Source organism: Carassius auratus, chromosome 30 (assembly GCF_003368295.1).
Source record: "Carassius auratus strain Wakin chromosome 30, ASM336829v1, whole genome shotgun sequence".
NCBI lineage: Eukaryota > Metazoa > Chordata > Actinopteri > Cypriniformes > Cyprinidae > Carassius > Carassius auratus.
The window spans coordinates 23,704,756-23,729,502 of NC_039272.1; the positions used below are offsets into that span (position 1 = coordinate 23,704,756).

General features: G+C 36.8%; 1 long non-coding RNA gene across 1 annotated transcript; it reads right to left on the minus strand.

Annotated features, from left to right (window-relative positions):
* Positions 1-1,952: 1,952 nt before the first annotated feature.
* On the minus strand, positions 1,953-24,701 carry LOC113049729 (uncharacterized). The gene is made up of 6 exons (XR_003276638.1): positions 24,619-24,701; positions 23,035-23,162; positions 22,422-22,443; positions 20,765-20,865; positions 19,878-20,014; positions 1,953-4,335 (listed from the first exon to the last, which is right to left on the minus strand). It is a non-coding gene; the product is annotated as an uncharacterized LOC113049729 (long non-coding RNA).
* Positions 24,702-24,747: the final 46 nt, after the last annotated feature.

Below are 24,747 nucleotides of genomic sequence, written 5' to 3' on the forward strand. Positions count from 1 at the left end.
ACTAAGCAAGAACAATCCTTCTACAGCATTTATAAGTCTTAGTTCATGTTAATTTCAACATTTACTAATGCATTATTTAAATCAAAAGTTGTGCTTGTTAACATTAGTTAATGCACTGTGAATTACCATGAACTAACAATGAATAACTGTATTTTCATTAACTAACATTAACGAAGATGAATAAATACAGTAATAAATGTATTATTCATTGTTTGTTCATGTTAATTAATACATTAACTAACATTAACTAATGGAACCTTATTCTAAAGTGTTACCTAGTATTCTTTTCCATACAATGCAAGACATTGGCTACCGTCAACTGTTTGTTTACCAACATTCTTCTAAATATCTTCCCAATATCTTCAACCAAAGAAGAAAAAATCTTACAGGTCTGAAACAACTTGAGGGTGAGATGACACAAATGTCATTTTTAGCTGAAGTACTCCTTTAACGTTGATCAATCATGACTGTGATTGTCACATTCTTTATTTGCTTTCAGTATGAACAGAAAAATGACTTCTTACTGGAAACCGTTGTTTGGGACAGGGCTCTGGTGTCTGACAGATGCACTGATGTGTTCGCCCCTGACTATGACATGCCTTCCTCAACCGCAGCTGTGCCAACAGTTTCTATTTATTGAGGGGAAGAAAGACTCTTTAGCAGTATTTGTGTGTTTGTAGTCTCTAAATGATGTAAATGTACACATATTCGTTACACTTTGTAAGGGCTAAACTACAGGAGTGTGCCAGACCTCTTGGACATCCCAATGGAGACGAATCTGTACTGCACTTCAACTGTGTTAGCTGAGGTTTTATTCCATGAAGTACAGTCTGGTGAAAGCAGGAAAACTAAAGGCCTTTTTTAACCAGTCAAGTGGACCTGAACTTTATTCCTGCCTTTGGAGCAAACAGAAAAGAGCCTGTGCTATTAAATGTGTAAGTTTTGACGTGTGTGTATTTGTCACTAATCTACATACACTGTGATGTTCTCTTGTACGTGTTGAAAAAAAATAAGTTTTGTGACAAAAAACTTTAGCATCAAAATGGAGTCTTGTTATTTAACATGAATAAATCTCTATGTATGGTGAATTATTTTATTAATAAAAGCTGTATATATCTTTTGTGCTGCCTACTTTCAGTCATTTATTCAGAAGGAAAGTGTGTCTAGATGTGTGTGTTGTGAGTAACTGCACGTGCAGCCTTTGTTAGAAAAACAAAACACAAAGTCTGAGAATCTAGCTTAGCTGATATATTGTTTTCATTCATTTGGTGGTTACCATATTCCAGTTCCCTAAATGATAAACACTAATAATCTCATTATTAAATACCACATTCTCAATTCACAAAAACCCCACAAGAAACTAATACTTAGTTTATCTACATTTAGAAAGCAGTACCCATTAGTGTGCAGAATCAATATACACTATGAAATGTTTGTCTGTATGTATACAGGCAGGAATGTCAAACACTAGGCAGGTTGTAGACTCGACGCACGATGCAATGTAGGTTTTTATTTTCCATTGCCATGGTGGAAGTGAAATCTAACAGACGACAGATGAGGTGTGTGTCGACACACTCCTGTCAGAGGTGGAAACTGAAATATACATCAGCATGGAGTGACACGGCAAGATACATCATCACGTCTACATACATCTCACACGACAGACTTCTTCATCTACTGCTTTGTGTTCTTTCTTGTTTCATTTTTTATATTTTAGTAGTCAATACCTCTTCCTTTTAACTTTTTCACCAAATAAAGATCCCTTGTAAATATTGTTACAAAAAATAAATCGAGTCCTCATTAGGATGTTGAGGTCAGGAAAAGGATAAAGATAAAGATGCAATGTAATAATAGTAAATAATAAATAAACAAAAATAAAAATAAGTGATTTGAATCGTACGAAAATAAACATTTAACATCTCATACAGTATTTCTTATACATAACGTGTAAGTGAAAAACTAATGATAAAATAACAGAAAAAATTATATACGTTTTTTTATATATATAAATGTGCAATTTACAGGTATGTGCAAAAACAAAATATCATGTGTTGCCCATGTTCTCCTGGTCTGTCTAGAAGTAATTACTCATTAGGAGTGTTTTTAACAACTCTGGCCCACGTGTATGGGTGTGAGAAAATATACGTTTTTAAAAAACGTTCCAGTTTTTATTTGTGCTCCATAAGATGAGGCATGTTACTGTTGCTGTCAAGAACTATTTTAAGAGGAAGAACAGTTTTAACATTAAAACTAATTTACTTCAAAAAGTAATATATCAATTCATACATTTTTGGTTTTAACATTTTTTTTTTTGGTGTGGTTGGCGTTTTTTTTAAGCAATAAGCTAGAAGAGTTGCTGTATTGTGAATCACAGCTGAAGGGAGTTGTTAGGCACGACGTGACGTGAAGCAGCACAGCACAGCACGGCTTCTCGTACCTCACTGCTTGCATAAAAACAACAGTCCTCTTTTAGTGTGTATAAAGTTCACTTTTCTTTTTAGAAAGCATGATCAAATCTAGCTACTTGAATGTTTAATAAATAGTACACTAAACTATTTTATGAACACAAAATCCAAAAGCACAATATTTCACTCATGTGGTTTCACGATTGTTGATGAGAGTCAGTCTAGGGTGCTGAACCTTCAAACAAACTGAAACTCCAAAAGAAAACGCCATCATGCTCAGTGAACAGATGTACATTATCTGGCAACTGATAAAATAGTTTGTAACCATATATACAAACATACACAAACATCATACTGAGGGTCAAGCTTTGCTGGTTTAGTTATTTTAAAAGCAATTTTTAACATGCTATGACACATCATCCCTCATTTTAAAAAACCCCAAATCATTAAAGTGCAACAACAACTCCGAAGAGAAGAGTCCATTCTAATCCATAATGACTCCAAATATCTGAATTCCTGCATGAGTGTTCTCTTCTCCCGGATCAGTTATTTATGTGCCCTGAGAGAATAACAGTCATCTGCTGATCTGAGACCTGCTGCCTGACTCAGACAGACAGCCAAACAGTATAGACTCAAGATCAGATGTGTCTCACTATCATTTATTGTGTTATGATAAAACTGCACAATGCAGCCATCTGTTTTCAATTTATGGTGACTGCACACATGAAAAATGCATCAGCATGCATTCACCATGTAACGGAAATATCAACAGGATTACAATGAAGGAGAATATTAGTGTCACACAAAACAAGAAGACTGACAATGAAACAGCCTATGAAGAACAGACTGTATTTGCTTTATAATTCACATTCTCCATTAATTATTGGTCTACTACAGGTTGACTGGACCCCAGACCCTCGATACAGAGACCACCAACCGATGAGAATCTCACGTCATGTTCTCGTGTTTTATCTCTGGAGGAGACGGCCGCTGAGAGCAGGCAGCTTAATCACATTTGAGACATTTTCTAGCGCATCAAGCAAACGCTAATGCATTACACAGAGGACTATAAATAAACAAGGAAACCATTCCTCTCAGATCACATGGGCATAAAACGCATTTATATTTCGTTGCAGCTCGATAATAAAGTGAGGTCATGCTATCAGAGTGAAGCAGTGCTTTTTGGGGTAGTCTCTGGATTTTCTTTCTCAGACTTAAGGACTAATTTTAGGCTCATTTGCTCCCCTGGGCTCAAAACCAGGCTGATGCACATGCTACAGACACTGTTGAAACAGGGCCACAGCATCAAAAGACAGACAGTCAATTGAGACCCGAAAACAAATAAAATCGCTAGAAATAACCACAGCAAGCGGCAGATGAAGAAGAGCGCTAAACAAGAGATTTAAAACAAAAGCAGGCAAAAAAAAAGTGGTGTTGCAACTAAAACGGTTTTCAATAATGAATTAGTCAAGTTTGCATATAAAAAAATAATGTGGTAAACTAATTGGTAATACTGTCAACTATTTAGCATCAATTTGTGCAAACGTTGAAGTGAAACGTATTGATGTCAATACAAAGTGGAATAGTCATGTTAAACTGTACTAATATTTAACAATATTACTGTATCAAATAAATGCAGCTTTGCAGAGCACAAGAACATGAAAAAACTGAATTATTCCTAACCTTCGACCCACAGTGTGTAAACGCATAATGACAGAAATAATTCTACAAACCAAGAAACAGGATGAGGGTCTCAGGGTCTCAGGATCTGTGAGTGCAGCTGTGTGTGAGTGTGTATGGAAACAGAAAGAGGAAGTGACCTCACCATCAGACTTTCGTTTCTCTGGAGCACAGAGAACGAGAAGGCAGGGTGTGGGCAGTAGTGACAGGACGTGAAGCACGTGTACAGACGCCCGGATCCACTTAACACCTGACAGAGAGAGAGAGATACACAGAAATGAGAGACGAGTGTTGTGCCATCACCGCTGCATCTCTCGAGGATTTCAGCTTCTAAAAACAGACTCTGATTTTACAGTGTCAAACAGTGCAGACTAAATACAGGTAGTATGAGTCAACAATCAAGACATCAGACCAAACAGTGCTCTTAATAAATGTTATTTGTAATTTAAAATGTGTGCTTAAAATTTTAGATTTAGATCTAAATTATGTAGGCAACTGTAATGTTTATGTTTTGTGTTGCAGCCGGTCACCAGTTCACTTTTTAAGTTTATCCAAAAATTTAAATTCTGTCATCATTTACTCACTCCCATGTCTTTATCAACCTAAATGACTTTTATCTGAACACAATACAGGAAATGCCTCAATAGAATGAATAGAATTTGAATTAATCGGAGTAAGAAAGTCAGGCTTGACACTTCAATAAAACATTTAAACTCATGAACAACCTCACTCAAAAGAGTTTTTAACTGCCTCGAAAGGACTGCAGTGTCGATTCTCTTTCTCTTCAGGGGTTTGTCATTGAAGTAAGAAAAAAATCTCATGAATAAAAAAAGGTATTAAGAACGAACAAAATTTAATAAAAAAGTAGAGACACTTTGCAGAGCAGCTTCAATTCTTTTTTTAAATGCTGTCATGTTTGCATTAGGATATGTCTTCATTCTTCAAGAGGAAAAGCCTCCAGTCGTTTGAGGTATAAAGAAGGTGGAAATCTCATTTGCATTCTGTGCTCTGGGACGTCCCAGAGAGACTCAATGTGTGTAGATCTGATGACTGGCAAGGTCATGGAGTGTGTTAGATTTGTTTAGCAGTCTATATGGGAGCATTACCTTGCTGGAATATGGGAACATTAAGTGGGGAATGTGTTTCTGTAAAATAGCTTCTTATTTCTTGGTTGTTAAACAATCATACATCTCAATATTCAAGTACAGAAATTCATACAGTACATGATTAATCAAAATAAAATCCAAAACGTGGCTCAGTGCAATTATCGAATCGCAAAGGCTTTAAATGAATTAAATACATGGGCTGTGTGTTTCAGAATGAAGCATGGCACTGTTTTTACACATGAATAGTTCATTATCAGCCAGTGTTTACAGCATCTTAGAGCAGCTCTGTTCCACACAAACTCCATCTCAGCATCTGCTGTGAGTTTGGGTTTCTTTAACGTCATATAATAATGCAATAAGTGCTAACCATTTACCCATACTTGAAACACTTCTCAACTAAAGAGAAGCTGTAAGGGCTCCATTCTGTTTCCCATCAAAATAAAAGCTTGACAGTTTAACGGACCTGCTGCTTCTGTCTCTTTTTTTTCTTGACAAGAATTGCGTTTATTTAGACGCAGAACATCTTTATGACCACATCACATAGGAGATGCACTACACTTTCCCTCAGGTGTCAGTCAAACGAGTGTGGAAAAGCTTCACGGGACGAGGAGCTTCAGTTGAACAACTGATCTGTGGTCAGATGAGATGTTGTCAGGCCATGTCAGTAAAAACTAATTTTCCTGTCCTGTCACCAGTTATACTGTAGCCTGTATCGCTTTCTCAGATCAATCTGTTATGAGATTCTTGTCAGAGTGACATAGTTCAGCACAGGCCCCTCCCATGACTACTGACTACTGCATCGGTTTTATAATGTAGACCCACCCAGAGTGAGCTGGAAACAATCCGCCATTGTTTCAACACCACACCAGGGTAGACAAGATCGTCTCCTAAGCAACTGAGGTGTTTTGTTGTTGGATGTAATAATGAACATAGCAGTCGACATTCACTCCCAACATCTGAGCACCGCTGAAGACCCGGTGGATTACATTTGTTTTTGAATGCAAACCTGATCAACCCAAATGCTTCTATGTTCGCGCTCATGCATAAATATTACAAAAGGTGAAAACACGTACTGATGCTCAAGGCCACACAATGCATTATGAGACGGGGGTATAAACTTTTTAAATTGGATGATCAGGGTAAATTGTACTTATTTTGTTTTCTGGGAAACATGTAAGTGTTTATATAGCTTCTGGAGTCCAATACTAAATGAAAAAATATGATCCTTATACAAAATGAGAAGAACTAACACCATCATCCTGTTCAAAAGTTTACACCCCCTTTATGCACAATTAATCTTAATTGTGTTGCCTTCTTGAGCATCAGTAAATGTTCTAACCTTTTGTAATAGTTGTGTATAAGTCTCTCAATTGTCAGTGTGAAAATATGGATATCAAAATCATAGTTTACCACTTTTGGAAAGGGTTCAAATATGCAGAATATGCTGGAAAACCACTGAACTGCTAAGGACCAACAAGGTGACTCATGAACAACTATCACAAAATATATTTAAAAAAAAAAATAAGTTGTGTATCATCCAGGAAATGACACATAGTTTTAAGATTCAAGGGTTTTAAACTTTCTGAATCTTTCAACTTCTGCACTTCCACAAACTGGTTCTATAAAATACCTTCAACTTTCCGTAAGCTTCTTTCTTGCTTTTCATGTGTGTTAGCTGAAGTGTCGGTACTGAATATAACTCATGAAGGTATTATCTTGATGAATAAATCTTAGCGTTGCGGAAAACTCAGACCACACACTCCATTAACAGGCAAACATTGATAAATCCCATGCAGTGAAGCTGCTCCTCTGCCTTGTGAATAGAAAAGGCCTCGCTCTGTCAAAGACTGACACCTCATTGTGGGTGAGTCACACGGAGGATAATTAGAAACATGGAGCCAAAAGAGTGAAAGCAGTGCAAAGGCCAGAGCCGTCGCAGCGGGAGAGAGCAGGACTGATGTTGAAAAAAAACTCAACACTCACAGGCTAATACAGCACACCGCTTCATTTCACATGCTCACATATTCATAATCCAGCCTGCACAACATACATTACTCCTGTCTTGTCCTTGAGAGTAAGATCCTGACAGACCATCAACCGACAGCCAGCAAAACGTCAAAACGTCTGGTAACATTCTTTTTATGGCTAGTGATGCTGGAAATTCAGCCAGGTCAGATTAGAGATGTAGCCTCTTTGATTCATTTAGACACAGCATGACATTACAAAAGCATCAGCATAAAGCAAACTAGAGACTTCTGCAGCCAACAGTGTTTACAGCATTATATAACACACTGTGAAGCATGAAAAGAGAAAAGAGCCAAGGTGATCTTTACATCTCTGTACAAACTTTTCTGGAACTTTTTATTGCACAGTTCCTCGCTAAGATGAATTGATTTTGTTGTGGTATTCCTCATTTGTAAGTTGTTTTGCATAAGTCAATTATTTTGTTGCAGATACAAAATGACCAACGACGCAAAAATCTGAAAATCAGACCTTGAAGGGGCCATATAACATTGCTAAAAAGGAACATTATCTTGTGTATTTGGTGTAATGCAATGTGTTTATGCGGTTTAAGGTAAAAGAAAAATAAAAAATACAAATTTATTGACGCAATGATTTTTACAAAGCTCATCGTTCTGAAACTCAAGGTGTACGCTGGCTGGCCAACTATCCAATGCGTTGTGATTGGCTGAATACCTCAAGCGTACCTCCCAGCATGACCAGACAAAACCAATAAAACCCATTTCAAACAAGACATTTGTTACATCCAGTGGGGACATAATTACTGATTCTAATGACTATATACTGTGTTTTTACACGTAGGGTTGCATTTCGCGGCGTGTAAACATAAAACCATGTCTGCATTTGTGATCGGAGAAACGAAAAACAACAGCACTACTCTACACTGCTCAAAACTAGCATTTGAATCATTAGTGGCAAATTCTTTAAATAGAAAAACATGTACTTACAGGCTGTGAGTCAGAAGTACCAGACTGTCCTCGCAAAGTTGGAACTGCCTCGCTTTATAGAACTAGTGTTGTTAAGTTAAGCTCAAATGCTTTTTTGGGGATTTCTGCCTAGAATTTTCCTACCTAAATTTAAAAGCTTCACATAGCTACATACAGAGGTGTACATGCAAAAGGTTGGTATCATTTTACAGGAAACCCATTGAAATTACATAAAACACTGTTGAAATGGATAAAAATGATTTTATATGTTGTCTGTGTTATAATGAATAGGGAAAAAATAAGGCGCTTTTTGATATATATATATATATATATATATTCTTTTTTTTTTTTTATTGTATAGCTCAGGCAATGAAGGGGCCTAACAGCTTCAGACCTATTTTATGTGCTTCCAGCAGATGTAAACTAAAAGAGGAAAAAGGAAATTATTTTTTCTATCATAATCTATGCAAAAGTTATTCTATTCCAACTGAAGGAAGGATTAATGCTCTTTTTGTATACAATTTCCGCCTGCCCAAATTTGCAGTGTCCCAATGCTTATTTGCCATGGAATACATGCAATATCTTTATATCATTTTACAGAAAACACTTTGAAGTTACATAAAAAGCTGCTGTTTGTGACAAATAGTATTATTTATGTTGTTTCACATATAATGTACCATCTCAATACAAGCCGCTTTTTTTTATGTGTGTTCTAAACTTTTGTCTTTGAAAGTGGATAACTCAAAACTGCAAACTAGCAAACTGCTTTAAATTATAAAAAATATCTAGTCTATCACAATATAAAACAGAATCCACAATCTCCAGCTTCATATCATTTTATTTATGTCCATTCTGTACTGGTATAATGATTATAGCATCTGACCTACATCTTCATCACTACATCCTTTGTTTACTCACATCTCTCTGTGAGTTTGGACGCGCAAATCCACTCCCCAAAGCTTGTACACAACCTTCGGAGCGTAAACAAACAAATATAGGTTCATCCACACAGTACTGTAATAATCCTATGTACTGTACTTTTCTGTCAATAAACAGTTTACCATATTGTTAGCGGAGCTTTTATTTTATTTTAAATAAAGATTAAAATATATAAAAGTAACTGACACACGTATAGCCTCACCACATGCGCGTCCTGTCCTCTCCACAGCGACGGTGGTCATCCATAACTTGTAGTATGATTATTATACATTGATAATCACCGCGACGCATCTCCATCTCAGACTCCTCAGTCCGCATGTGATCTGTTTACAAACAGCGAGAACTCAATATCCCTTCGGCCACCACTGCCCCGGCGGAGCTGGAAATGGTCACTCACTGCCCACTTCCTCTCCCCGCTGTTGACGCAGAGGTGTCAAATTCAGCACCTCTGAGTGGGGCACACAGCTCAGACTGACAGCTGAAGGGACAAATAGTGCTTCACAAATGAGATCCGATCGATATATTATAAGACACCTAACCGCGTCTTTCTCTATGAGCGCTCATGAACAAAACGCTTTATATCTCACCGATGGAAGCACACAGAAACGTAAAAATTTTATTGTTTGAAAGAAGAGATTCTCATCTAAAAGATTATATTGAGTATGTAGGTATTTGTGGCTGTTTGCTGCTGACTGAAGCGGTGCTACGAGGATAAATCATAATTTGCACTGAGGTGAGAAATTTTACATCGCAATTCTATTGAAGATCTTTCGATCTGTAATTGTCACATAATAAAATGATCTACATCGTCAAATTCCTGAGAATGAGAGCTTTCTTGTGATATATGACTTGACTGTTTTGTGAAAAATATTTTAAGTACACATTCTTATGAATAATTATTCGCAATCAAGTCGGAGCATTTTTGTCTTATTTTAGTCAGAATTATCCATGATTATTTTCGACTAGTTTTACTCAATGAAAACTGATAACATTTAGTCTACACGTGCATCTTAATAAATGAGAATGTCATGGAAAAGCTCATTTATTTTAGTAATTCAACTCAAATTGTGAAACCCGTGTATTAAATAAATTAAATGCACACAGACTGAAGTAGTTTAAGTCTTTGGTTCTTTTAATTGTGATGATTTTGGCCCATATTTAACAAAAACCCACCAATTCACCATCTCAATAAATTAGAATATGGTGACATGCCAATCAACTAATCAACTCAAAACACATGGAAAGGATTTCTGAGCCTTCAAAATGGTCTCTCAGTTTGGTTCACTAGGCTACACAATCATGGGGAAGACTGCTGATCTGACAGTTGTCAAGAAGACAATAGTGCTGTCAAAATTGCTCAAAAATGATGTTCGAATATTCCCACTAAAAAAACATGAATATTCGAACATCTGGTTGCGCATGTTGTCAATGACACGCATTACGTCAATAACAGGCCAAAATAGACATAACTAATTGTATAGATAGTCTATTTAAGTTTAAACATATATGACAACGTATTACCTACACAAAAACAAGGATATCAACTAATGTCCAAGACTGCAGACCTCACGCTCTCTCACCCTCACATTCTCTGCGCATAACGGTTTAAATGAACTAACACATTTTGAGTGCTGATCAAGAGTTTTGTGCAAGCAATTTAAGGTCGCGACTATTGTCCCAAATATAGCAGGCTTTTTTCAGTGATTGAAACAAATATTATTAATATTAATTGACGTTTTGCATATAGAACTGACATTGAATGCTCTGAGCGAGCTGTGCTGTGGTAAACATGGAACTTTTCCTTGACATGAAACGATAAATAATGAAACCTCGGTTCCATTGCTTGACAGAACTCCCCGAAGCCTGCCCTATCCGCGATACTGATCGGTCTCATGTCCTTACAAATTAACAAAATGTATTTATCCGTTATGGACTCTTGTCGTGTTGCAGACAAAGAGCTTGTGGCGGGCGATGCTGTAATGAATTCAACTTCCTAATCATCGGCAAGGAGGAGGCGGGAACTGGCGCAAAATCAAAATGAAACTTTAATAATTCCAAATAAACACAAAACAGACATAAATAAAAAGCAAACACAACTAAAAACCCAGGCCTGGTCCTCTCTCGTCCTTCACTTTCGCCCTTCACTATCACCGTTCCGGTGGATGGCAGCAAGCTCCGGCCCCCTGGCGAACGGCGCCGTCTCCTCCGCTCCCTCACGGATGGCAACCGCCCCTCCACATCACGGGCGGCCGTCAGCCGTCAGCAGTTGTCGCTGATTTCCCAATCATTCCGCAGGCCTCACTCCTTGTTCCCACGTCCCTCGGCCCCGCCCCACTCGCCTCATGTTGCTAGTGGTCGAATGGTATGCTAACGGTAATGCTTAAATAGCTTGCATAAAACTTTATCTCGCGGGTCAACAATTTTACCTCACTTTCTCTGCTGCGGTCGAGCTGGGCTCTGCACTTGCTGCCATCTTCCATGAAGACAAGTCAACTTTCAGCAGTGATGCTGTGCCAGACAGTGCGACTCCTGTGACCCGTCCCCTCCCGCGCCAGCGCACCCACTCGCAATGCAGACAACCACGCCTCTACTACCGCGGACGTTTTTTTTTCACTTTTTTTTTATTTGAATATAAATTTTCACCTTAAAATTTTCAATTTAGAATATTCGTTGACAGCCCTAGAAGACAATCAATGACTCCCTTCACAAGAAGTGTAAGCCACAAACCTTTATTGCCAAAGAAGCTGGCTGTTCACAGAGTGCTGTATCCAAGCATGTTAACTTCAGTCTGTATGCCCTGAATTTATCTAATACACGAGTTTCACAATTTGAGTTAAATTACTGAAATAAACCAACTTTTCCATGACATTCTAATTTATTTAGATGCACCAGTAATTTTAGCTGGGGATATGCCGGTATAAAATTTTCTTGTTGTGATTAATTCTTAATGCTTTTATCACGGTATACAGTATTATCACGTTATTGAAATTGTTTAGTTGAAACAGAAGCATTTTCTACAGTTTAGTGCCATCTGATGTCAGAGAGTGAATGTGCTTTCATTCAGTGCATCTCTCATGTATTCCCCCATGTGCTTATATATATATATATATATATATATATATATATATATATATATATATATATATCACATAGGGATCACAGGATCACATATGGCAAACAACATACAAACACATATCTAAACATCTTATGCAAACATCACACGCTACAACAAACTGTCATTGTTCCTCATGCATCACATGCATATTTAAGCTTCCACGTTTACCATATGTACTTCCTTATGTGGTTATTGCTGTTTAGATGTTAATGATGTTAATGCACCTTTTTACTGGCACATTTGCATGCAATTAAATATTTTCATTGTGCCAGTGTGAATAAAAAAACTAAAATTGTTACAGTTATTATGTATAACACTGCAAAATGAAACCTTTAGAATTTAATTAGCAAGCAAAAATAATGTAGCAGATTTGTTTATTTGAATATTAATGTCAATATTTCTATGTTTCCAACAGAACATGTTGGTCCTGGGTAATAGGTTATGGAGGTTACAGCAGTGTAGCAAATTAGCTAAAAGGGAAATATATTTATAATTATATAATAATTATAACTTGTTTGTAGAAGATCAGAAGATCAAAAGATCAAATATTAGAATTAACTGTATAATAGAATCAATATTCCAGTTATTTAATCTGTCTGTCCACCGAGGAGATTATATATAATGATTTAGCAATTCTAGGAAAGATAATTTTCCTGGCCAACATTCAAGGACTCCGAATTGTGAGCAGCACACTCAATCGATTGTGGATATATGGGATTTAATAAAGTATACTACATCTAACATACAACTAAACTAAGCAAAACACATCAGTAAGGAAGTAAGACAAAGAAGTAAGGAAAGAGAGTTATAGGAGTCTGTTATGTGAACTAGCTTATTCAGATCAGTAATAAATAAAAATAACACAATTTTCATGAGCAGTTTCATTTTGTTAAAATTATTAAAGGGGTCATATGATGCGATTTCAATTTTTCCTTTCTCTTTGGAGTATTACAAGCTCTTGGTGCATAAAGAAGATCTGTAAAGTTGCAAAGACTAAAGTCTTAAATCCAAAGAGATATTCTTTACAAAAGTTAAGCGTGTCAGCCACACCCTCCTAAAACTGCTCAAAGGCGTAACTTTTATTTTGTCTCATTGTGCTGGGAGATGGCATCACAGTGTGACAAGGGGCGTAACATTTCTGTCACACGCTTGAGGTATTCGGCCAATCACAAAGCACTGGATAGTTGGCCAATCAAAGCACACCTAGCTTTTCAGAACGATGAGCTTTGTAAAAATCATAGAGGAGAAATAATAATGTACATTATTTGAAAAATAATGTTTTTTTTTTTTTAACCTTATACCACATAAACATTTCATTACACCAAATGATGTTCTTTTTAGCAACGTCATATGACCCCTTTAACATTTCTGCATATTCTGCAATGTAAACTTATGAGCACAACTGTATTTAGAAAATTGTCCATCCTATGATCAGTAAAACACAGCTGAATTAAACTTTTGGAATTTAATTAGCAAAACAGGTTTAAATAATGCAGCTAATTTGTTTATTTGAATATTTTAGTCAATTGTTTAATATATTTTTTAATATCATACATTAAAAAAAGAAAATCTTTGTTTGCTTCCAGATTTAAATAAGTTTGAAGCCCAGATTTTCAGTGTGTTTTCGGACTTCTGGATCCCTGCTGTTTGGAGAACATTCAACCATAAATCAATCACATGTTTCCAACACAACATAAAAATGGTATGTAGGCTCTGGATGGAACACTGCGATACCCTGAACTCTCTTCCCCCTCACGGGACCTCTTCAAAAACAGATACTGTGTGGCAGATGTGTTTGGGATGGTTTAGAAAGGCCAGTATCTAATCTGTCAGACCAAAGAGATGTCACCACCGGTCCTCCGGGGAGTGGTTGACTTTGGATTTGTGTGAAGTTAGTTAGACTGAGTTGTGGAATAAAATGTTTCATTCACAGGCTTGAATCTAATATGTGGTGAAGGTTAGTTTTGGTTGGATGTGTCACAAAAATAGAAATATGTGACAAGTTAAAAGGTATGGGGTAAGAGGTCTAATGTAAGTATTATTAATGGGATGGGACAAGTGAAGGACATTCATTGGAAGAAAGCCCAGTGCAATCTGGTTTTGCTTTAAAAATGTACTTTTGCATGATATTCATGACAAGGAAACAGAACAGGAAAGTAAAGATCAGGAAAAAACATTCATCATTTACTATAACAGCTATTTTAATATTATATTTTCCACGTTGGGAAAACAAAAAAACAAAAACAGAAACCAGCTTAAGTAGACAGCTTGTTTGTGGAACATGAGAAGTAACTTCTAGTTTTTCCATGCTGGATGAACTGACCAGTCAAGATGACCAGCTGGTGGCAATCTGGCTGAACACTTTGGACAAAATATAATGTACAAAAAATGTTCATGGAGGACTCTTAAATTCATAAATCATAATTTCACTAAACATCCTGTATTTTTAGGCTTCTTGATAGAGTTATAATAAAATTTGGGGAGTAATAATAAAATAAAAATGCTACCATTCTGCAAATACAAGTTATCATATTACTTGGAGATGCCAATCACTCTAAATCCTAAAGGAAAGTCAATGTGTCTAAAATAGATATATATTATAAATTTTTTTAAATAAATTTTTATGAAACAAAATCTATTCATGAGCCTATTCAAAATCACTATAAAATATATTTTTACTACACAGAAACAAAATGCCTCATATTTCCTTTAGCTGTTTTATATCCCATCATATCAACATGGGTACAGCATGAGCAGTCTCTAGAGGATACATTCAAAATAAATCAGGCATCAAGGTAACGGTGCAATTTGCACGCTGCAATGCCCCAATCTGCGGGTTGGTTTGGGTGATAGGTTATGGAGGCTACAGCAGACCTGTGATCTGGCATATTATACTGGGACTGTGAGCATCTCTCCAGCACTGTGACTTTAAAATGCTCAGTGCGGAGCTCTCCAATGACTACATGCCTGGTCGTAACACTTGTCCGATTAATAGTTTACTTTATTAGCGAAAAAGGTCTCTTAGTATAACTGTAATATTTACAATCATATACATATATATATATACACATACACACACACACACACACACATACATACATATATATAATATATTTTTTTCAATTCAGACTATTATTTCAAATGTCAGGCTTCATGTGGTTAATGTAATTTCATTTGTCATCTGCTTCCGTGGGTGGTAATAACACCAGGCAGTTTGCAAATAAGAAATAATCTAATAAACCTAATTTACATAGAAAGTAGGCGTGTTTGTATTGACAAAATGATTTAATTTAAATTTATACAGGATGGCGTAACACCAGCACATAGTGACTGGTTTAAACTGGATTGCAAGAGGTCAGTGAATGCTCTTAAATACAGTTTGAAAAATGTGTCCCTTTCACACATTTGAACATCAGGACTGGGCCAACAGCACTGAAACAGCACTGAACATCCCCCACACTTCAAACTGCCCAGGGCATAAAGTGAGGAGAGGGGAGAAGTGATTAGAGTAGGAGATGCTACCTTTCTGTACGGATATGCATAAAACATTAAATAAAAATTGTATGAAATCCCTGGTGAAGATCATACAGAGTGAATGAAAAAAGGCAGGTGGGAGTAGAGAAAAACAACAGATTTCTAGTAATAGCTGAAAGAAATGGGCTGCATTTAACTTTATTACAGAGTTTTTTCTTTCGAAGCCTTTCTTAAAAATCTTCCTGGAATGACGCCACACCACTAACCGCAATCTCCAGCACAATGACTTGAATCTTCTTTTGCACTTTTTGGAAGATCATCAAATGGTGATGTGAGTACATGTTACAGGTAGATTTCAGCATGCGTTAAAGTCAACATGAAAAATGTTATCTGCAGCCCCTTTATGCTCATGTGACGTGCAAAACATGAAAAAATGTTGGATTGAATTTTATCAGTCTGGTATGGAATGTAATGTATCGTGTAAAGAGGCAGTTGCAAAAATCAAGTCAGGTGTATAGGAGGGGAAGAGTGGAAATAAAAGTGATGCGTGAAGTCAGCCGAAAAGAAAGGTTGTTTCAGAGGTGTACCAGGAAATTACATTTTTAATAATAATCACTTTTTTTGTTTTTTACCTCTGGAATAATATGCATCAATAAATTTTTCACAATATGGCAAGCTTTTAATTTCATGCTGACATCCCATGGATGCTTCTCATCCCCTTTTCCAAGCATAAAATGTGTTTAAATGTGAGCTGCCTGACAGCCTGTTGATTAGTGCTGCATGGGTGATAAATCACAATAAGAACATGCATTAAGAAAGTAAATATGGTTATTTTGATGTTTTTTTTCATGAGTGTCTCTATTGATTTGAATGCACTGCCAGCCTTGTCCGAGCCTCTTGGCTGTTTTACACAACACAAAAAATTGGTATGACAGTGCAGGCAAGCACAGTCTTGCCCAACTTGACACTTACAGACCTCACTATGCCATCTCTTTGCGCAACAGAGAATTTTAAAGTCTTGTGTAATTTCATGAGCCTTTCTTAAGACTAAAACAATCTTATTTAACACATGCAATATCAACTCACCATTTTGATTCCATCAGTCAAAAACAACATTTTAAAAATACAGACATCGTTTCAGACTACCTGCATTCTTTCTATAGTTGCCCTATAGTGAAGCATCCCACCTTATTACGGCACAATGAGGATTGGCACAGGCTGGTAACCAGCTGGTGTGACAAACACTAAGATTATCATTATTTCCCCACGACACAAAGGCCAGAGGAGTCATTAGTGTCCATGCAGCATTATCAGAACAGCCTGCACTGATCTGCTGCTGCCAATGTGAGTCAACATTATACAGAGGAAGAGAGAGACTTTCACCACTAGTACAATAGAGAAGCTCCCATGTCCTGGTTATGTGCCCTTGTAGGTTAGCAGACAAAGTGTCACGTGTAAACAGGACTTTTCATTTCACTGTAAAATGTCCAGAATAAAAAAATATTGATATATTTTAAAGGCAACTGGTAAACTATAAGTTAACATTGAAATATTCAGTAAAAACAAAGTGGAGTGAAGCGGTGTAATTTATGTCCTACTACATTAGAGATAAAAATACAATATGGTGTAGAATGTTTTCCCAAATAAGCCCCCTTCTTCCACACACAGGTCGCTCAAACAACTCTATTTTCACAGCGCATTTCAGCCAGTGAAAGTGTTCTGAGATTTCTACCAATAGTGAAACTACCTCATGCTGTCAGGCAAACATCTAGGTCCGTGTCATTTCTTGACTCCACTCATGCTACTGTAGGTCATGACTCAAAGATGGTAAGTGAAGGTCAGCGAGAGCACTATGACAGCTGGACAGCAGCCCCAGGGCAGGACGATATTAAGCACAGCTGATCTTAATACAGTATGACAGTCCTAATGACATATTAATGAAGCTTCTCTCCCCAGAGAGGGGCTGAATGACAGGATATTGGCTACTGGACCAACCGGAAACACTTCCTTCTACTGAAGGGCGACCCACCATTCCACCATTTGCAGACCACATGCCGGCAGATTTCTGCATGTGGTCTGCACACGTACATAAACTTACTCGCCAACACACAACCCCGTACCCGAAAGGCATCGGTGGACTTCTTTCCACATTTTCTGTGCTGATTTCAGAGGAAAATGTAACCATGGAAAACAGATCTGGTTGTACCACACTCTGAAGTGCACTGAAAACATAAACAGGTTAAACTAAATATTTATGGAGGAGGAGTACGCTTTCTACAGAGTTCTGTGGGCACAGATTCCTATGGGCCTGAAGATCCCTGCATTTATATGGTTCCCCTTGATTAGAAGACCAAACACTGTGAAGTGTTTTCATAAAATATTAAAATCACATAAATTGCAGAACAAAAATTCACCTTTGCATTCAGTATGAATGAGATCTAGAGCTAAATATGCTGCTGAAAAAAAATCCAATTTAGAACGTGATTGGAACAATTTAGCACCTCAGGGTCTGTAGACGGCAGAAAGTGAAAGTGACGTGACACACAGCCAAGTATGGTGACCCATACTCAGTGCACACACACACACCATGAACACACACCTGGAGCAGTGATTTCTGCACAGCACAGTATTTCAACAGCTACATTTATCCACAACATCATTTCACTTGCTTTGCCTGCTTTAAATGTACAAACTGATTACTTAATATCACTCAAATCATTCCAACAAGCAGAAATATTCTCATCAGCTTAAAAACTATTGTGTCACATCTTCACACTTTGTTATATTGCATATTAAGAAACCTAACGCACAAAGACATCCTTACACCAAAGCCACTCAACAATCTTTAATATAAAAAAATGCCACAAGACTGAATTCGCACCAGATCCTGTTATAACATGAACATGTCATAAAACAAAACAAAACAAAAATCAATCATAATGTTTTAATATTTCATTCTCATTATTATATAATAGTATTTTTCAGAATGAGACATATAAAGTAGAGAAGCACCAAAATTTTGGCGACTGAAAAAATGCATTAAAAAAAAAGTTAGTTTTGGAGAGCCAAAATCATCATCCAAAAATATATGCTGGTGTTTTGTTAGTGTTTGTGCACACCACATGGATAAGCTACTACAGGTAAATGTGTAAGCAGGACACACTTCACCATGACTAAAAATGTTAAAGTAGCAAGATGTAAAATTTGTAAAACTGAACTATATTTAGAGGCAGCTCCTTGCCAAAGACCTTCACTACGACTGGTTTAACACAACACCCTGAAAACCAAACAGTACCGACTTAGTTACCCAATGACCCCAGTTTAAGGACACTTCATTTCTAATTTTCAGCTAGACTTAAATTTAAATTTTCTTATGGTGTTTAGGTAAAAAAAAAAAAAAAAAAGATTTCAGTTCATTATAAAAGATTTTTAAAGAGTGAGCGACCTTCCTTTTGGAATCGAGAATAAAGAAGGACATTTATGTGACTGAGATGGGAAATAACGGGATACAGTCAAACTGAAGTGTAATCTCATAGCCTTGCATTTCAGAACTCTCAAATCTCAAAATACTGTTTTTAGATAAAGACATCCTTTAAACTCAATGAGAATTATAAATGAAAAACCTGAAGGAGAAACTTTACTGAACAAAAACATAAGATTCCTGGAAAATACCTAAAAATGCAATTACAGGAACTACATCACTTTATAAAAAAAAAAAGACAATTGAGCCTAGAATTACCGATGACAAACAGAGATGATAAACTCACACAGACATCAATGACTGTCTAAAGATGAATCACAGCAGGTCATAAAAGGGGCTATTAACTTTTATCACTATACTTTGTTTTCTGCTAATGTTTGCTCTTTATTTGTTTTTCTTCTGTTTGGTCTCGTCGTAGGCGTTTAACGGAAACTTAACCCAGTGTTACAGACATATACTGAGATCTACGGTCAGTCATGTGAGGAATTATGGGGAAAGCGAGGCTTTTCCGCCCACCTACTCCCTCCTGGACACTGGCTGACCATTCTAGACACTCTGGGACTGAGAGGACATGATGAGCTCATTGTACATCTGACTGTAGACCTCAGTGTGGATATTTTCAGGGACTGACTGGTCATAAACTGTGGGGATTTAGGTCACTCTGACTAACATATCTGAACTCTTTAAAGGGTTACGGAACTTCCTATTTCATCACCGGTTTGTTCTTACCTCAGTTTTGAGAAATGCTCCAAAAGTGGCCATGTTAAAAGGAGGATTGGAGGGCACCACAACAACAGCTTCTGATCCACTCAGGTTCAGTTTGCTCTCACTGAATTAAAAGCATCCAAGTTTCCCACAAATTCCCACTGCAAATCACCATCACATGCAACAAAATGAAATCATATATTATGCATTGATGTAAGCTCACCATACATTATACAAACACACACACATATCCTGCAACAATTTCAGTGTAATGTAAAAAGACATTTTCAGTACCTTTTGGGATTGCTTTGTGTGTGCAGTGTTCATATCAAGGAACTCTAAAGACTGCATTTGTGTTGGAGACTCATTTATTAAGAATTTATGCACTGCAGACATTGCTGCAAAGAGAAACAAGCACACTTGCAATCTATGACACAAAAATGTGCTGTTGTGAATAATCAGGAGAAGCATCTAACAAGATAAGCACACGCAGTCTTGTGAATAATTGTTGAGTTATTAGTGCAGTTCAGTAATTGTCAATAAATGTTGCATTATTGATTTACCATAATGTTTGAAATGTTAAAGACAATGAGCCATTCTCCATATTTGGAGAATTTGACATATGGCTATATTAGCATAATTTCTGTTCCTCACTGTGACAGGTTCACCTGTAGTAGCTGATCTATATTGTGTGAGATGCTGACCCAGTCAAAATATGTTTTGGTTTGATTTCGGCTCTCCAAAACTAATCTGGCCGAAATCAAGAATTTGAAGATTTTGCTGTGTTGCCTGAATATTTTGGTTGCAGAAATTTCTGTACATCATTAACAGCCAAACATGATTAAAAGAAGGTTTGTTCAGTGGCTGTGTGGAAAAAGAAATGATTATTTGAGACATTTATTCTCTCCTACCTGAAATGTCTTTCGACCGCTAGGTGATGACACACGTGACAGAGTGCTGGTCCACCGGGTCCAACACCTGAAGAGCACATTGGCCAAAAACAAACCATAATCTGGAAGATAGAATAAAATGAGAGTCAGGGGAAAATTTCTTACAAAAATGAAGGTTTGCTAAAACTTAACTTCCAAGATGTAGATGTTTCTTCATCAGAACAGATTTGGAGAAAGTCGAAAGCTCGACATCTCTTGCTCAGCAATGGATCCTCTACAGTGAATGGGTGCCGTCGGAATAAGAATACAAACAGTTGATAAAGATCACTATGCAATAATCAACACAACTCCAGTCCATCAATTAACATCTTGTGAATTAAAAGTTGCTAGTAAAAAAAAAAAAAATTATAATAATTCGTCATTAAGGCATTTCAGATATAAACCATCGCTTCTGACAAAAGTCCCTGTCCATTATTCATAAAAATGCTTCCTCCACTGTAAAAGTCCATCCCCTGCTGTCCTCTTACAATACATCAAACTCCACCAACATATATTTGTTTAGAACTGTTTTCACTTGTGCGTGTATTTCTCTTCTGATTCAGACAAGTCATCTTTTTGACCGTAGAAAGCAATATCATATAAATAGAGGATGGTTTGAAGGTAAAAACTTCTTAATGATGGATTTGTTTATTACAAACAAGCAACTTTTTACTTTACAAGACATTTCATTAATGGACTGGAGTCAAATGTATTACTTAAGGTCTATTAGCAGTTTGATCTCTCATTCTGACGGCACCCATTCACTGCAGAGGATCCATTGGTGAGCAGGTGATGAAATGCTGAATTTCTGAAATGAAGAAACCAACTGCATTTTGATGGCAATGAAACTGAGCAAATTTTAACAAAGTTTAATTTTTGAGGGAACTATTTCCTTTAACTGTAGGGTCAGGAAACCATGCTAGGTAAAGATAAGACAGTGTCATGCACACAGGAAGCTCAGTGGCAAATAACCTCAGCTCTCACTTTTAACCCAAAGTGCGTGCTGTTTCCTGTCTAAATATAAAACTTAAAAATGGTGCCACTTGTGAACCAATCTGGTCTTGACATCAAACCTATAGAAATACATTCTGAAGTGGAAGTATGGAAGTGCATCATCTGAAAGCCATCCAGCCACATTAGAATAATGTCTCAGAGAGAAGCAGACCGAAGCGAAGACATGACGCGATGATGACTCTGAAACCAGAATCAATTGCCCAATAAAGCAAAAAGTGCTGACTGGTGATGTGAACAGCCATGTATGGAGGAATGTGTTTCCCAGAGTAGAGTAATTACTGTGGCTTAGTGCTTCCCCAATTGGCAGCCTGATGACTGTCATTGTGGGTTTGAGGACGCTTTTAACATCATGATTTATTCAGTCAATGACGTCTAGAAAGAGAGCGCTGGGTAAAGTCATACACATGTGATTGACAAAGCCTGCGTTGAGTACATCTGGTGGTTAAGAGGTAGGCGCTGGTTTCTGTACAATGTTCAGTAGTAATGATACACACATCTGCATTAATTAACCCTCCTCAACTTTAGGTCAAGAGCATCCAAAATATTTAACAGTCTGTAGTTCAAGGCCAGATCTCACACTATGGTAAATCTAACTTAAGATGGAGGAGATGGGGAAAATACTTACGCTATTAGTAGGTCAGCTGGTACTGTGAAAAGAAAGAGAAAAAGAGATCATATTAGTTAATAGTGCTTAATAAAACTGGGGAAAAAAATTAAAAGCACGAAGCATGTTTTAATGCACAAAAGCAACATTTTTGAGTACATGAAACAGAAGATCTGGGAAAACTAAGTTAAATACATGTTAAACATAATACCAATAACCAATTATCTGTCATGCAAAACAGCCTATTTTGGTTGTTTATTGTGGTCACCATGGTTCTCTGGAGAAAGACCCAAACAAGCACAAATTGAAACAACATTTCAATCTCAAAAACACTACAGTCATCATTACTCCCTTGATATTTCTCTCTGGCGTTGTTTGACATCAAAATTCCAACAGAATAATGCCATTACTCTCGTCCAGATGTTCTGCATTAAAGCAACAACACTATGTAATTTTTTCTGTGTTCAAAATTTGTTACATTTATATAATGAGCGAATGCATCACGAATTCATCTTCCAAACCGCATTTTTGTCTTATCACGAATTACTACAGTACACTTATAATAAGTGCTTATATTCGGACTATTGTATCGGATTATATTTTCGGGTCGTCACCGCTGCGGAGTAACACATACCTGCGTGAATCACTATTGATCAAAATAGACAGAAGTAGCTCAGGTCAGAATGTTCTTCCGCGAGATGCGTCCAGTTCCGTTGAACCGCTAGAGCGCCAAAAGTTACACAGTGTTGCTTTAAGTCTTGCCTGCAAACATAAGGATTTCAAAATAACTCAATCAATATATCAACATTTTAACACAATTATTTGATACAAGGCTTTGGACTACTGGTCATCTCTTTAAGCATATCTCCATACTTTGAAGCCTATGCGAAAGGAAACCTCATGGACCATTAGAAACTTGAACTATTTCTGACTCCACAGGACGTGTTGTCTGTTGAAGCAATCAAAAACTACAGCAGTGGAGTGAAAAACTCATGCAACTGGTATAAGTGCACCATCCGGTGACAGTAATAGAAATTGCAGCTATTTCTACTTCCAAAATATTCACTGACTTTGCAGTTCACATCCACACACGCAGTTTTTTTACGATTAAGCCTATTTTTAAATGTTGATCAAGTATCTGTTGTTTAAGCTAAAGTGGCTGCATTAGAAAAAAAATTATAATAAATTCTTATAACCAGACAGACAAGCTAAGCCTTTTAAAAAAATGGTCCAGGTGCTTAACCTGTTTGGAAATGGGACAATAATAGCTGTGTGTGAGAAATATGCTGATTGTATATACTGAATGATGCTTTGATTGCATTTAATTATAGCCAAGATGGGACCTTTAAAGCCGCAGTTGGGGACTAGTTTGGGATGGGTTTGTTAATGGAGTAAAATTCTGTACAGAGTTACTATCTATTCTGAAATGTACCTGTGACTCAATGAAACTGTTAATCACTTAATATCTGTTGTATGAGACACATGGGGTCCATATGCATGAGAACAGCAGAACACACTGAACATCTTTAAGGAGTGTTTATTTACACAAAGTTCAAATAGCTGTAAAAAGTCAGTTTCAGGAGCGTAGAGGGTAAAGCATGCACCGGAGTGTTTTTGATGCGATCGACCCAAGTTCGAATCTGCCTTTTGAAAAACTTTTTTCCTTCCTTTTCAAATCTTATATCACATCTGAAAGGCATCTATTTTCAATAAAAATGAAGGAAATATAAAGTATAGGTAGGGTTAGGGTAGGTTTAGGGATGGCTTTATTTTCCCAAAAAACGTGGCATTCATTTAATAATTAGTTAGTTACATAAGTTAATAAATTAACATTTAAATAAGTTATAATTCACATTAAATACATTATTGCATAAGGTTTTATATATATTTTATAATGTACTACAATACTTATTTCATAAGTAGTATAAACGTCAGAAAATCCTGCTATTTTATATATTTTATAATGTACTACAATACTTATTTCATAAGTAGTATAAACGTCAGAAAATCCTGCTATTTCCAGCACATTTTCACTACTGATCAGAGATTTCAGGAGCCAAGTGTACGTACAGTGTGAGTTTGTGAAGACTGATGAGATAACTGCAGGATGTCAAGTAGTTTTTCTGCTTTTCCACTACAAATATTACTTAATGTTTCATCCTCCAAAGGCTTCATCAAGCTGCCAAGACATCAGTGAGTGTGTGCGTTTCAAACTTACTCTGGTTTGTCTCCAAGAAAGTTCTCTGAAGGTCTTTCAAAAGCTGCTCAGCAACAGAAAGCAGAGATGAGCCCATAATCCACCTGAAAACTAAACAGACACACACAAACAAACACACACACACACACA